This window comes from Panthera tigris, chromosome A2, assembly GCF_018350195.1.
Source record: "Panthera tigris isolate Pti1 chromosome A2, P.tigris_Pti1_mat1.1, whole genome shotgun sequence".
Taxonomy (NCBI): domain Eukaryota; kingdom Metazoa; phylum Chordata; class Mammalia; order Carnivora; family Felidae; genus Panthera; species Panthera tigris.
This window is the reverse complement of record NC_056661.1, coordinates 163,928,686-163,941,775: the sequence shown is the minus strand read 5'-3', so window position 1 is coordinate 163,941,775 and position 13,090 is coordinate 163,928,686. Positions and strand designations below refer to the sequence as shown.

The window sequence follows — 13,090 nt, the reverse complement described above, 5'->3', positions numbered from 1 at the left end:
AGCCGGGGGTCTGGGGGTGCGATCGCTCGCTCGGTCCTTTCCGCTTTTTTCAACTCCCTGCCACGGCCACGGCCGGCCTAGTCAAAGGCACCGGAGGAAGGAAAAAAAAAATCCCCGGAAAACCATAAAGGGAGGGAAAATGCCTAGGCCCCAGAATTGGCACCACCTAGAGACGGGAGAACAGCCAGCGCGGATCTCCGCGCTCCCCCACCCCGGCCCCTCCGCGCGGCTCCTCCTCCCCCTCCCCACCGGCCCCTCCGCGCGGCCGGGTAATGGCGCCCGGGTGGCGGGGGGCTGGCGGCGCAAGCGGGGTGGGGGTGTGGGGGGCACGGGGGGTCGCGGGGGCGGGCCGGGGACCGGGCGGGGGCGTGAGCGCGCCAGGGGCTCAGGGCGCTCCGGGCCTCGCCGGAGGTGGCGCCCCCGGGTGCGCGGGAAGAGAGCGCGGAAAACGCGGGGGGCTCGGGGGGGGGGGGGAGCGGGCACTGAAGGAAGAGCAGAGCCCCGAAGGCGCCCATCCGCGGCGTGGGGCTGCGCCCTGGGGGCACACGCTCGAGCCCCGCGCAGCTGCAGCCTCGCCCCCTTCCGAGCGCTCCCCCTCGGGGTTTCCTTCCAGCTTTCCACGCCTAACTTGCAACAACAGCGGCCAGGACCCCTCGGGCCTGGGGGGCCTAAGTGGGGAGAGGGACGGCAAACAGCAGGGCTGGAAGGGAGGGGCTCGGACACACAGCTTTCTAAGGAGCCCTCGTTGCTTCCCAAACCAAGCTCGTCTCCGAAAACAGATTCATTTTCCTCCCCACCCCCCCCCCCCGCCCCGGGCTCAACAAGAACGGAAAGGCAGGGTCATAGAAAGCGAGGCAGGGGAGGCCTGGTGGAAGGCTCCCGAGCAGCTCAGTGGAACGCTCCTCCCTACACATCCCAACCCATTGGTGTCCATCGCGAACTCCGTTTTCATGTTCAGTAAACAGAGGCAGAGGCTGAGGCTTCAGGGAGGCCAGCAACTTCTCCAAAGCTTGCTCCGCCCCCTCAGCCTCCGACTGAGAGGAAGGAACCCGGGAGAAACCACACCGAACAGGGCGCCAGGCTCCGGGTGTGCATTCGCGCGTCTTGCTGCAGTAAGACGTGCTCCAGCGCCCCTGTGTGGAAACACACCAGCATGCCTGCGCGCCCGGCTCCGGCTCCAGGCGCAGGCTGCTTTCTCCCCGCCCTTCCCTGGGGCGGATTGCTCCTTCGGGCCTCGGGGAATGTCTCCCTCCTTCACGAATCCGCGCCATCGGCTTTCATGAGGATCTGGGGGCTCCTCCTTCTCGTCTCGTCCCTACACCCCCTTCCCTTTTGTTTGCAGCCCCTCGAGATGGGACAGATCGGTCCCAACTTGAGCTTCAGCCAAAACTCGGGCCTGAAACTCCGAGGGGAGGGGACAGTTTGCACCTGCCCGCTTTGCGGTGCCTTCCACATCGTCTTCATGTTCACATTCTTCCTGGACTCAGTGGCGGCCCCTGCTCCACCTGGGTTTTCATGACTGTTTGATCTACGTTTGGGGGTGGGGGGGGGGAAGGCGAGGCCGGGGCCAGTGAGGCCATATATCTGGCTCATCAGCCTTTGTTGAGTCTCAATCCAAGGGGATCTCCTGGCATCACTGCCTGAGCCCAGATATCCCTGAGAAAGCAGTTACCTGGTCCTGAAATTGCTTCTTCCCACAGTGTCCTTAACTAGGGGGGAGAAACCGGATGCCGGTGAATAAGCCTCCTGGGAGAACATACCTTCTGGTCCCTTCCACACTCTCCCCAAATCTCAACCCAGTGGGTAGCCTTGTTTTAGTTAGAATTTATACCACACCCATCCTCTGCTTAGAGTTTCCCTCCACTATGAAGAAGAGGGTGATTGTGAAAGAAGTTGAAAGGCACATTTTTCCTTTACGCCACCGCGAAAACAAGTAAAGCCAAAATCCCGACAGCTAGAGGTGCCCTGAACCAGCCAAAGGCCTACGGTTCAGGCAGATGTCCCGCCCACAGGTCCAGGGTGGCAGAGCGCGTCACCGGCCCCCCATCACTCTGAAGACAGAGGCAGCAATTACTAGAGCCATGAAATGAAACTTTAAAAGTCATCACATTTAGATAAAGAGGAAACCTTGCTGTCATCCCCCCTCCCCCGGCCCCAGCTGTGCTTTTGATGGGAGGAAGCTGCCTTTCCAGCAGGACTTGAAAGGAAGGTTCGTGCTGCTCCCTGAGGCATCTAGGTCCCGGACCGCCACTAAATATAGACGCTGCTAGGGGCTTACTTTTGTAATATTCCTATAAAATATGCATGTATTTATTCACGCAGACTGTGAGAAGTAGCATTGCATATTTCTTGTACTAACATTGTATACAAAATACAGTATTTATATGGAAATAGCTCGTGTATCACACACAATACTTCCTAGATGTATGCATATCGACGAGAACAGGCTGAAACTGAGGTACGGAAGGCACATGTGTCCCTCACTTTTAAAAATCACTGTCCAGGGGTGCCTGGGTGGCTCAGTCGGTTGAGCATCCGACTTCGGCTCAGGTCATGATCTCACAGTTTGTGGGTTCAAGCCCCGCATCAGGCTCTGTGCCGACTGCTTGCTCAGAGCCTGGAGCCTGCTTCAGATTCTGTCTCCTTCTCTCTCTGCCCCTCCCCCGCTCACGCTTTGTCTCACTCTGTTTCTCAAAAATAAATAAAATGTAAAAAAAAAAAAAAATTTAAAAATCACTGTCCAGTGATCTCGTAGGTATTCAAATTACAATCTGCTCAGCCTTAGAAATCCTAACTAAATGAGTCAGACAACATAATAAGCAATGTTGATTTAAAATTACTTATAAAATGGGGTGCCTGGGTGGCTCAGTCAGTGGAGCCGCCAACTTCAGCTCAGGTCACGACCTCGTGGTTCCTGAGTTTGAGACCCACATCTGGCTCTGCACTGACAGTTCGGAGCTTGCTTGGGATTCTCTCTCTCTCTCTCTCTCTCTCTCTCTCTCTGTGTCCCTCCCCCACTCACTCATATATACATGTGTGCACTCTCTCTCTCAAATACATAAACCTTAAAAAATAAAAGCAATTGTGGAAAATTGCAACGATGGCATTTCGTGTTTGTGACACAGAATTAATTCACTTATTGCCTTCAATAACGTTTTCGGAGCCCCATCCCTCAAATAGGGGGGAGAAAGTCTGAAGAGGGGCAAAACTTCCCAATGAGTATTTAAACACTGGAGCGTCTCAGAAGGGAACAGGTCAGTAATTGCCTCCACTCACCAATGAACGCCTTCAATATGCTATATTGAAATAGTTTCCATATCTGCCTACCGGATAAATGTGGGAAACTGTTTTTGAAAATATTTCATGGATTCTTTCATATCAAGATGTGAATACTGCTTAAAACCATGCCCACTGACCCATTTTTTCCCACCGAGTTACATATGATGGGGTTTCCCCCCTGTTTATTAAATAAAGGCGTAAGTTGTGTTTGTTTCTTTCCCCTGGAACCAAATTGCAAGACAAATATGATAAGTCACTGGAATTAAGGAGCTGCTGCAAAATTTGGGTGGATGGTCATTTTTTAAATGACAAGAAAGGGGACTTTCTGGTCCACGTGCAAGCTAAGCATTGAAAAAAATACCAAAAGTATATTGAGTTCAGCAGGCTAAGCACGATTTTGATTAGCTAAGAGGTTTTCCTATTTCTAGGAGAGAATTACATCCTGGGGTTCACTTTCTCTTTCTCTGTGAGGAAAAGGAGAGCAGAGCGCTACTCACGATTTTTATGCCTTCCAAGCCCTGAGATAAGAGGAACGAGATGGTCAGCAGCTCACGCTCACGGCAAGGCTTCCCTAAAACACTGGACATCGGTATCTACTAGGTATTATCACCTTGTACTCATACCACCGGGGAGAAACAAAACAAATACTTGGATAGTTTGAGAAAGTACAGTGCTAAATGCATAAATACAGAGCCTATTTCCAGCCAAACTCTCTATATATCTATCTTTAAAAATACATATTTTGGGGGCACCTGGGTGGTTCAGTCAGTGAAGCATCTAACTTCAGCTCACGCCATGATCTCGCGGTTCGTGAATTCGAGCCCCATGTCCTGCTCTGTGCTGACAGCTCGGAGCCTGGAGCCTGCTTGGGATTCTGTGTCTCCCTCTCCCTCTGCCCTTCCTCCACTCATGGTCTGTCTCTCCCTCAAAAATAAATAAACATTAAAATTTTTTAAAGAATAAAAGTATATATATTTTTTGGCCAGATGCCTATCAACAAGGGTCTGCATAGCATGACCTGTTTACAAATTTCACAAACAGGAGGTGTCTGGCACAAGAAAAGGGACTGCTTAGTCTCGGCTCTTAAAAAATACAAAATTAAAATATGCCCGGGGTTAATTTTGAGGTTTTTCAAGTTGATATCAAGTTGGTACTTAACAATTAATATGTTCTAAAGAGAAACATTCATTTTAACCCAACAAAAAGGCTTACTCTAAAATTAATAAATTTCGATGTTAATCTCCCTACGGCACTTGAATTTGCATTTTAATACAGCCATTACGCAACTGTACATTTTGTGCACGCTACCCCAAACCCTTCTATGGGCAGCTAACCGCCGTCACAGGGCACCTGCAAACACACAGCGTCAATCATCAGGAGCCTGGGAAGCCCACTGCCAAGTCGGCACAACGGCTCCGGATTCAACTCAAAGGCTGGTGTCAACCTAGAGAAGATATCTGTTCTGGCCCGGTTGGGTGGGGGGCTGGCCCTCCCTTCCTTCAGGGGTGCTCCCTCTCGCCGGCCACCTGTTGCCCCTGACATCCTCTGCTCTCCATCTTCCTTTCCTTCCTTCTTGTTCGTGTCCTTCATTCCTGTCCTTGCTCTGGGTCAACATCAATAGGCTGTATATATATATATTTTTTTCTACAAATTCCTTGCTGCTCACTGAATATTTATAAAATACTTATAAGAACTTATAAAATAAAATTATCCAAATAATCGCTTTCCCTCCCAGAGGAGGCACCAACCTCTGTGTGGTCACATGTCCTGATGACACAGCAAGAGCCTCCGCAGTGTTTTCCGAGGCTCTTAAGGTTTTTGGAGCGTGAGGCTTGGAAGAGTCTGTTGTTTCTGTTTGTCCCCGGTGATCATTTGAACCCGATGTCATTATCTGAAATGTCTTAATTCACACATCAAGTATTATTAGATTAAGAGGGCAGTGACTTCTGCTCTGAAATGCCCCCAGAGCTTCCCGCCCTTTGTAACCAAGCACTCCCCCAGTCTAATGAATTCAGTTAAATCTGCTTCCCTTTAATGTTAAAGTCATGCTAATGAGCCTCTGTAATTCAGTGCTTTCAGTGCTCGCACTGACAGAGGTGATGACTGTGTTCTAGAAGAAGGGAAAGCTTTTATCTGTGCTCTCTTGCAACCAATGACAAGCATTCTGAAATTCCGAGGCCAAGTCCGCTTTGGAGGCTCCAACCCTCACATGGGACTTTTGAATTTATGTCGATGATCATGACGATGATGATGATTTTGCATCATGTCACCCAAAAGGGTTTTTCGGCTTTTACTTGAAAGCAACAATGGAATAGAAAAGGACAGAAAGAAACCGCGTCATTCAAATGCACGGTCTTCTTTGGACAGTGGAAAACGGAGCTAATGCTGAGTCATTTAATCCTTCCATGAACATTATACTCATGTGCAGGCCAATGGAAACACACAGAAGATTAAAATAATCTGCCTCCACTAAAAACGATTCCAGTTATAAAACGGAAGGGGATATGGTGTGTTCCTAGAATGCACGACAAGACTAAAATTGAGGGAGGCTGAGTGTGAGGCTGATGTAATCCAGCCTAGAAACACAGGGCTGGTCAGCCAGGAATAGCAAAAGGGAGTAAGACGAGCCCAGTTTCATCGGCTCCCAGGTTCAGGTGCTGCATTTGGATTCAAGACCCAAAGAGGGAAGAGAGGAGAGACTTCCTGTGCATAGCAAAGACCGATGGTGCCTGGGGAAATCAAGGCCAGCAGCACCTGCTAGGCAGGCCAGGTCCTGAGAGCTGCCTGCTGGAGTCTGAAGAACTCTCCTACAGAATCACTTCCCTCACCATCTTACCGCACGTCAACATTTACCAGCATGAAGGCCATTCCTTTGAGTTCAGAAACGCCTGGAGCAGCATCAATAAAAAACAATTAGCAAGCAGCCAGGGCCTGAGTGAAAAAGAAAACCAAGCAGCCGGGCAAGCGCCAAGAAGACAAGCCACGCCTTCAAGTATGTGATGGGACAGTCTGAGCAGGAGCGGCCTCCTCCAGGGCATCACTACATTCCCAAGTTTCTCGGTCAAGATGACTCATCCTGGAGATGAGAAGCGGCTATTCCCACATTCAAAACTGGGACAGACTGGAATGCCGCTCAGCAAATATCTCCTCCTATCCCAGGGCCCTTCCAGTCGGGTACCCTAAACTGCCGGACTGACTCGCTTTGGCCACTGGCATGTGAACGGACATGGACATGGCACAGGCAGAGGTTTCGAGGGACCTGCACGGCCTGCCCGAGCTCCTTCACTCGGGTGACCCGCCATACAAGAACATGTCCTGGCCGCCATGTTGGCTTGCTCTCCACAACAAACACATCTGAACCCAACCCACAGCTTGGAGTCCGGTCCAGCGATCAGGGCGCGCAAAGCAGAGCCAGCTCGCTGAGCCCAGGGCGGCTGGACCAAATCACAGGTGACCCGCAGGAATCAATAACCTTAGAATCAATAACTGTTGTAGAAGCCATCAAGTTGGGACGATGTGTTGTAGAGTACGCTTGTATCATTATTAGCTCACTAAAACCAAACCCAAACCCACGTGTGGCAAATGGTAGAGCTAATGTTCGTGTTCACTGTGAGCATTTCACCCACTTATTCAGTCAATATTTGAACCCCTACTAGGTGCCAGTCGCTGTGCTGTGTTCTAGGGACGAAACGATGGACTGAAATACACATAGTCTTTCCTTTCCTACAGATTACAGCCAATATCCCAATATCCCTCACAGTGAATCAGGATTGAGGCTCTAAATCACATGGTCAGATTGATAATGACTTCCTTTTGTGAATAAATGCGCTTTTCTCAATTTCTTGCTCATTCTGGTGCATTCACAGCCCTTCTACTTTTATTAGAAAAAGACTCTTAGAAAGAACTAGATCACAAATGTGTTCATAATAATGCCCTAGTTATTTATTGTAGGAGTGCTAAGTGGCGTTTTCAGTCCACTCAGAGAACTGTCTCTAGACCAACAGCACAAGGATCATCTAGGAATCTGTTAGAAAAGAAAAATCTGGACTCCATCCCTAACCTGCTGAATCAAAAACTCAGGACTAGGGCCCTGCTACCTGTATTTTAATAAGCCCTCCAGGTCATTCTGGATGCAATGCTCAAGTTTGAGAAACGCTGGACTAGAATAATATACTCGAACGTTTTTCTAGATGGCACCCAGGTGACCTCAAAGATTCTCCCAAATGTTTGCTTTTTTTCCTGGGGAATGGCTTTCCAATCTAAAGTATTTAACAAGGATTTTCCAGAGGGTAGGAAGTTCTTGAGAATGCACAAGCCTGTCTTCCTCATTTAAATAGAGGTTATCTCAGCAGATCAAAGTCAAAAGAGAATGGAGTACAGTTGGCCTTTCCAAGACATTTTCAGAATGCTGTTTCCCCCTTGAATTGAGCTGTTTAGGGCTCATCTCAGGAAGAAGGTAGTGGCCAGAAGGGGATTGATAAGGCAGACACCAAAGACAGGATCAAAGCTAAGACACCACGCCTGCTGGGGCAGATCTCAGAGACACTTTCCTTTATGCAAGCAAGCAAAGAGCATCGCCCCCTTGCCAGAATATATGCCATTTCGCAGAAAGCTCTGCAGAATTGCGAGGGGGGAAAAAAGCATTACTTTCAAAACCTGATTTCATTAAAAAATCCTCAGTGCCTCTGGTTTAGACTCATTGCTTTTTTCATGCAATAAAAAAAAAAAAAAAAACCTTTGTCACGAATTAAAAATCAACGAAGTTAATAAACACATTTAAGTTGAAAACTGACTTTTATGAACTTAATTTTCCTGAATCTACTCCTTTAAACCACATCAAAATGTTCATCATCAACTTTTTTTTTTTCGCCATCACTTAACGATTTTCTCCAGGTTTCCATGGAACGTGCCTATTTTTGTGAATATATACCTATACTTAAGGATCACCATCAACACGCACATAGATCCTAAATATGAAGTATGACACTGTGGGAAAGAAAATAAACTTCAGACCTGTGCTCTGTATCTTTCCAAAGTCTTGAGCAAACACGGAAGACATCAGCGCAAAAACCCTGATTCACGCAGAGGGGGACACGTCAGATAGGAGAAGCAGTGGGTTCTCGTTAATGAAAACATATTATATTAGGAGCAATAAACCAGAAATGAAGCCACTCATTTGCTTCATGTGGGTAATTCAATCCACTGCGCACTCTACCAACGGCACTTACCCATGTCCGAACAATTTCCTTCTCATAAAAGGGGGAAATAGGTTTGTCTATACCACTAATTGCGTTTCGAGTCATTGTAATTTGGAACTCACAAAAGTAATCCCCCTAACAATTACTTATATTTATATTTTGCTTGACGGGTAAAACAGAAACCACCCGTTGGCTAAATAAATCCATTAGTCATATAAGCCTGCAATTTGAACGGATTTTTCCCTCACTCACATTGTGCCGGGTCCCTGATGGGTCTCATTACCTCAGTCCTCTGCACTGCACCCGTAATCACTGCCATTTCGTTCCTTTATAACCCAACAAAACCCAAATTGCATCATTTATTCAGAACCTCCTCAATCTTTGTGAGGACGGATGGATAAATTAAAGCTTTCAAAGGACTCTGAAGGGTTTCCAAGCCACCTTACAGTAGAAGTGGCAACAGTAAAGCCTCAATTTCCATCTGTGTTTCAGGATCGCTTTATTTCTCCCTCAGAGCCCGGATATCGTACACAACGTCAAGTTCAACTCAGAACGAGACGAAAATGGCTGCTCATGATCTACATGAATTCTGAGTCTCCAAATACCTTTCTGCATCACTTAATTTACTCAAAGATTAATAATACAAAGTCATTAAATCCAAATACGGGATGATATGGGATAGAACACAAAAGTCGTGAGTATGCTAAGATATAAGGCTCCAAATAAGTTAACCACTCGTATCACAGACCCTCAAGTGGTACACTTGTCCCATGACAGACGCTTCCGTGGAAAACCTGGAATGAGTACTCATCTGACATCGCCACCACTGATTACATCTGCATTTGATGAGGTCTCCCCATCTATAACCGTGAACGTCAGGCCCTGACGTGTACAGACAGTTACTGAATCCCCGGGAAGGCAGCCTGCTCGGGTTTATCCACCTGATGAAAAACGCACTTGATGTGATGGCGTCTCACGAGTGCTGAGCGTCTCAGTGGTTAGGCCACACGCAGCCCTGGGTTTCCGTCCCTGATTCAAGTGGAATGATGATGACGTCCCAAATCAGCTGATGTAGCCGCAGGAAGAGAATCCCACTGATCTCTGAGGGGGGAACATCCTCGCTGAGATTAATGCATTCTGCGGTTTGTTTTTCTTCCCAAAGTCTTACCAGGGAAGGAGGCTGGAGACGCCCAGAGGGTCCCTAGTCCAACCTATTCCCAGATTCTGGGACTTCCATCTTCTTATCGTTTCTCTAAGCCTCATTCGTCAGATCTACTCAAGGCAGGATGGGAGAGTCCCACAAAGGTATCTCCTTATGGTTCAGTGACCTGAAAAATAACCCTAGAGAATGGCTGGAATCAAAAAGACAAGAGATAACAAGTACTGGCAAAGGGGTGGAGAAAAGGGGACCCTCGTGCGCTGTGGGCAGGAATGTGAGTTGGTTCTGCCAGTCTGGAAACCAGTACGGAGGGCCCTCAAAAAGTTAAAACCAGAACTACCCTATGGTCCGATAATTCCACTACGAGGCATTTACCCAAAGAAAACGAAAACACTAATTCAAAAAGATATTCATTCTTATGTTTACCTTAGCGTTATTTACAATAGCCAAGATATGGAGGTAACCCAATGTCCATCAATAGATGAATGGATAAAGAAGATGAGGTCTGTCTGTCTGTCTATCTAGCCACACACACTGGCACATTACTCAGCCATAAAAAGGAATGAGATCTCGTCATTTGCCACAACATGGATGGTCCTAGAGGGTATTATGCTAAGTAAAAGAAGGCAGTGGAAGACAAAAGCCATATGCTTTCATTATATGTGGAATCTAAAAAACAAAACAAAGAAACAAAAAGCAGAAATAGACCCATAAACACAGAGAACAAACTGGTAGTTGACAGAGAGGAGAGGTAGGGGGATGGGCGAAACGGGTGGCAGGGAGTGGGGAGTGGGACATACAGGCTTCCACTTATGGACGACTGAGTCACGGGGATGAAAGGCACAGCTTGGGAGTATTGCACTCGTGGTGAGTGTCGCAGGACATACGGATTTGTCGAGTCCCCATGCTGTGTACCTGAAACCCATGTAACATTATGCCACCTGTACTTCGGGTCAAATAAAAATAATAATAACCCTAGATTTGCCTGCTGGGAGAGAGCTGGCTACTCTTCATTAAATTGGATCTTTGAAGAAAGGCAAAGCACTTTTGTTTTCTGGAGGGAATGATATGAATTTCTTCTGTAACCATATTCTTATATGCATTCTTCACTCACTGATGAGAACCACCGTGGGAGCCACCCTCCTTGGTCACCCAAAAGCTCTGCCACTGTCCCTTCTTTCTTTTCACCCGAAAACACAGACCTTCTGTCCTCCAGTTAGAAGTGTCTGCTTGGCTAAAGAGATGTACACAGTTTTCTGGGCGGCTCCTGGCAAGAAGGTTTTCCTCCTCAATAAAAGAGGGTGGTCAGAAGAGGGGCCCTCCCCGCCCCCCGGGTACTGCCCCCTCCAGTCTTCTGTCTCTGCACTCAGTTGTGTGCGGACCCGAGGGCTCACAGCTGCCATGACCTCTTTGTGGCCACGACAAAAAAGGGTACAGGGATCCCTGCAGGGATACAAGCAGGACCCTCACAGCACAGAGCTGCTGAACAGAACCAGGACCCGGACAGAAACCCCAGTGTCCCCCCTTTCTGTCGGGAAATGTCACGTAGCCAAGTGTTGTAACACACGCAGTCATGCCCGGGGTTCCTCCCCTCGCTGGCCCCCTGCAGGGGGAGGATTCACTAGCACCAGCTTCTTCCTGGACAGCATCTCGGGGTTCAGAGTGACCAATGCGGGGCTCCTGAGAGGTTCCAATAAGCTGTTACTACAGGGGAAACCGGAGCACCTAACATACACCTAACCTTCAGAAAAATCACGGCTGCCTATGGCTCAGCACCCACAAAAGGCGTCATTAGGCTTTCCCGTGGATTCTCTTGTTTACTGTTGTCTCAGATTCGAAGGGGAAACACTTGGACTTCCCGTTGACTTTTATACTTTCCTTCGACAAGAGTGTTGGCAGGAAGATGTGTTCCAACTCTCAGAGGCCTCTCCTGTGCGGAGTGAAGAAACATGTCTTCGGAGATATTTCTCCCTCCAGGGTCGCTAAAGCCACCAAGGAGCAGCCCGGAGCCCAAACAGGGAGGTGAACACCGTGGCTCTAACAAAGCAAAACATTAAAACTCATGTTTATCAGCACTTGGTACTCAAAGTGCTTTCAATTTTCTTTTTAATGTTTATTATTTATTTTCGAGAGAGAGAGGGTGAGCGCAAATGGAGGATGGGCAGAGAGAGAGGGAGACACAGAATCCGAAGCAGGGTCCAGGCTCTGAGCTGCCGGCACAGAGCCCGATGTGGGGCTCGAACTCAAGGACCTCGAGATCATGATCTGAGCCGAAGTCTGACGCTTAACCGACTGAGCCACCCAGGCGCCCCTCAAAGTGCTTTCCGATATTCAACGTCACTGCCCTAAAAAGCAGACCTCCTAAGAAGCAGACCTTGATTTGGTGTCAAAAGAGCCAGTCTGGGATCCCCATCCGGCCAGAGCCACCATGAGCCATGAGCTGCCCAGCGAAAAACCGCTAACTCACAGGAGGGGCTGCGCAGGGCTACAGCGGCAGGTGCGGGTGCCCAGGGCACACGTAAGGAGTGAAAACACAAGTAAACAGGTTCCACCTTGGATGGACACATACAACTTTGCACTCCGAGTATCTGGGAAGAAACTAATTTTCAATACACGTATATATTTTTATTGGAATTGCACCTAGGAGGGCCCGTGGTTTTGAGTCCTAACCCAGCCTGACCCAGGGGATGCTCCCTAAAAAAACAGATGATGGGAATTTGACTCCATGTTTATCAACCTTGTCTATCAAGGCAGGGGCCAGCAACATTTCAGACGATATTATCCAGAACTCCATGTTGGGAAAAGAACACAAGAAAAACAGGCTCATAAAGTATGTTCCCTTTATCTTGCAGCCTGTGTTGATTGTTGGGACCCCGTATATGGTTTGTTCTTTGCTTCGATCCAGGGGAAGAAAACAACATGAGGAAAATAGGCAAATATATTTCCCACAGTGTCACAGATTTCTTCCATGTTCCTTTCTTACTGTTTTTCTTCCCCCGCGTCCGCCGACGGCCCCCTCGTGCCAGCATCCCTATCGTTTCAAAATCACTCTGCAAATCCTAGTCACTTCCAGCTTTTTATTTTGATAACCCTTTGGTGAATTCAATCATCTGCAAAAATCAAAGCGACTACACAAACCACGGAAAAGACCAAGCGAACCCAGGGTCTTGTGAGTTTTGAGCACATGGAGAGCTTGATGTTGCCACTTGAGGGCGCTATGGGAGCTCAGAAGCGCACGTCTGCTCAGCCCAGGCAGGTGAAGGGAATGCATTTCTGCATTCAGTGCTCGCTCCGGAAAGGAGCAGCCTTAGGAGACTTTTGTTTCCTACCAAAGGGCAGACTGCTGCTCTATAAATGTTTTAAATGCTCTCAGAAATATTAAAGTCAGGTCAGTAAATGAACCATAACTCTGTCTTCTCATTTATTGCAGATTTGGATACTCCTGGGGGAGAGA

The 13,090-nt window shown here is 48.2% G+C and overlaps 1 protein-coding gene across 1 annotated transcript in view; it reads right to left on the bottom strand.

The window, feature by feature from the left end:
• DPP6 (dipeptidyl peptidase like 6) overlaps positions 1-13,090 on the bottom strand; it is an 854,635-nt gene that overhangs the window by 708,702 nt on the left and 132,843 nt on the right. The window lies entirely within an intron of this gene.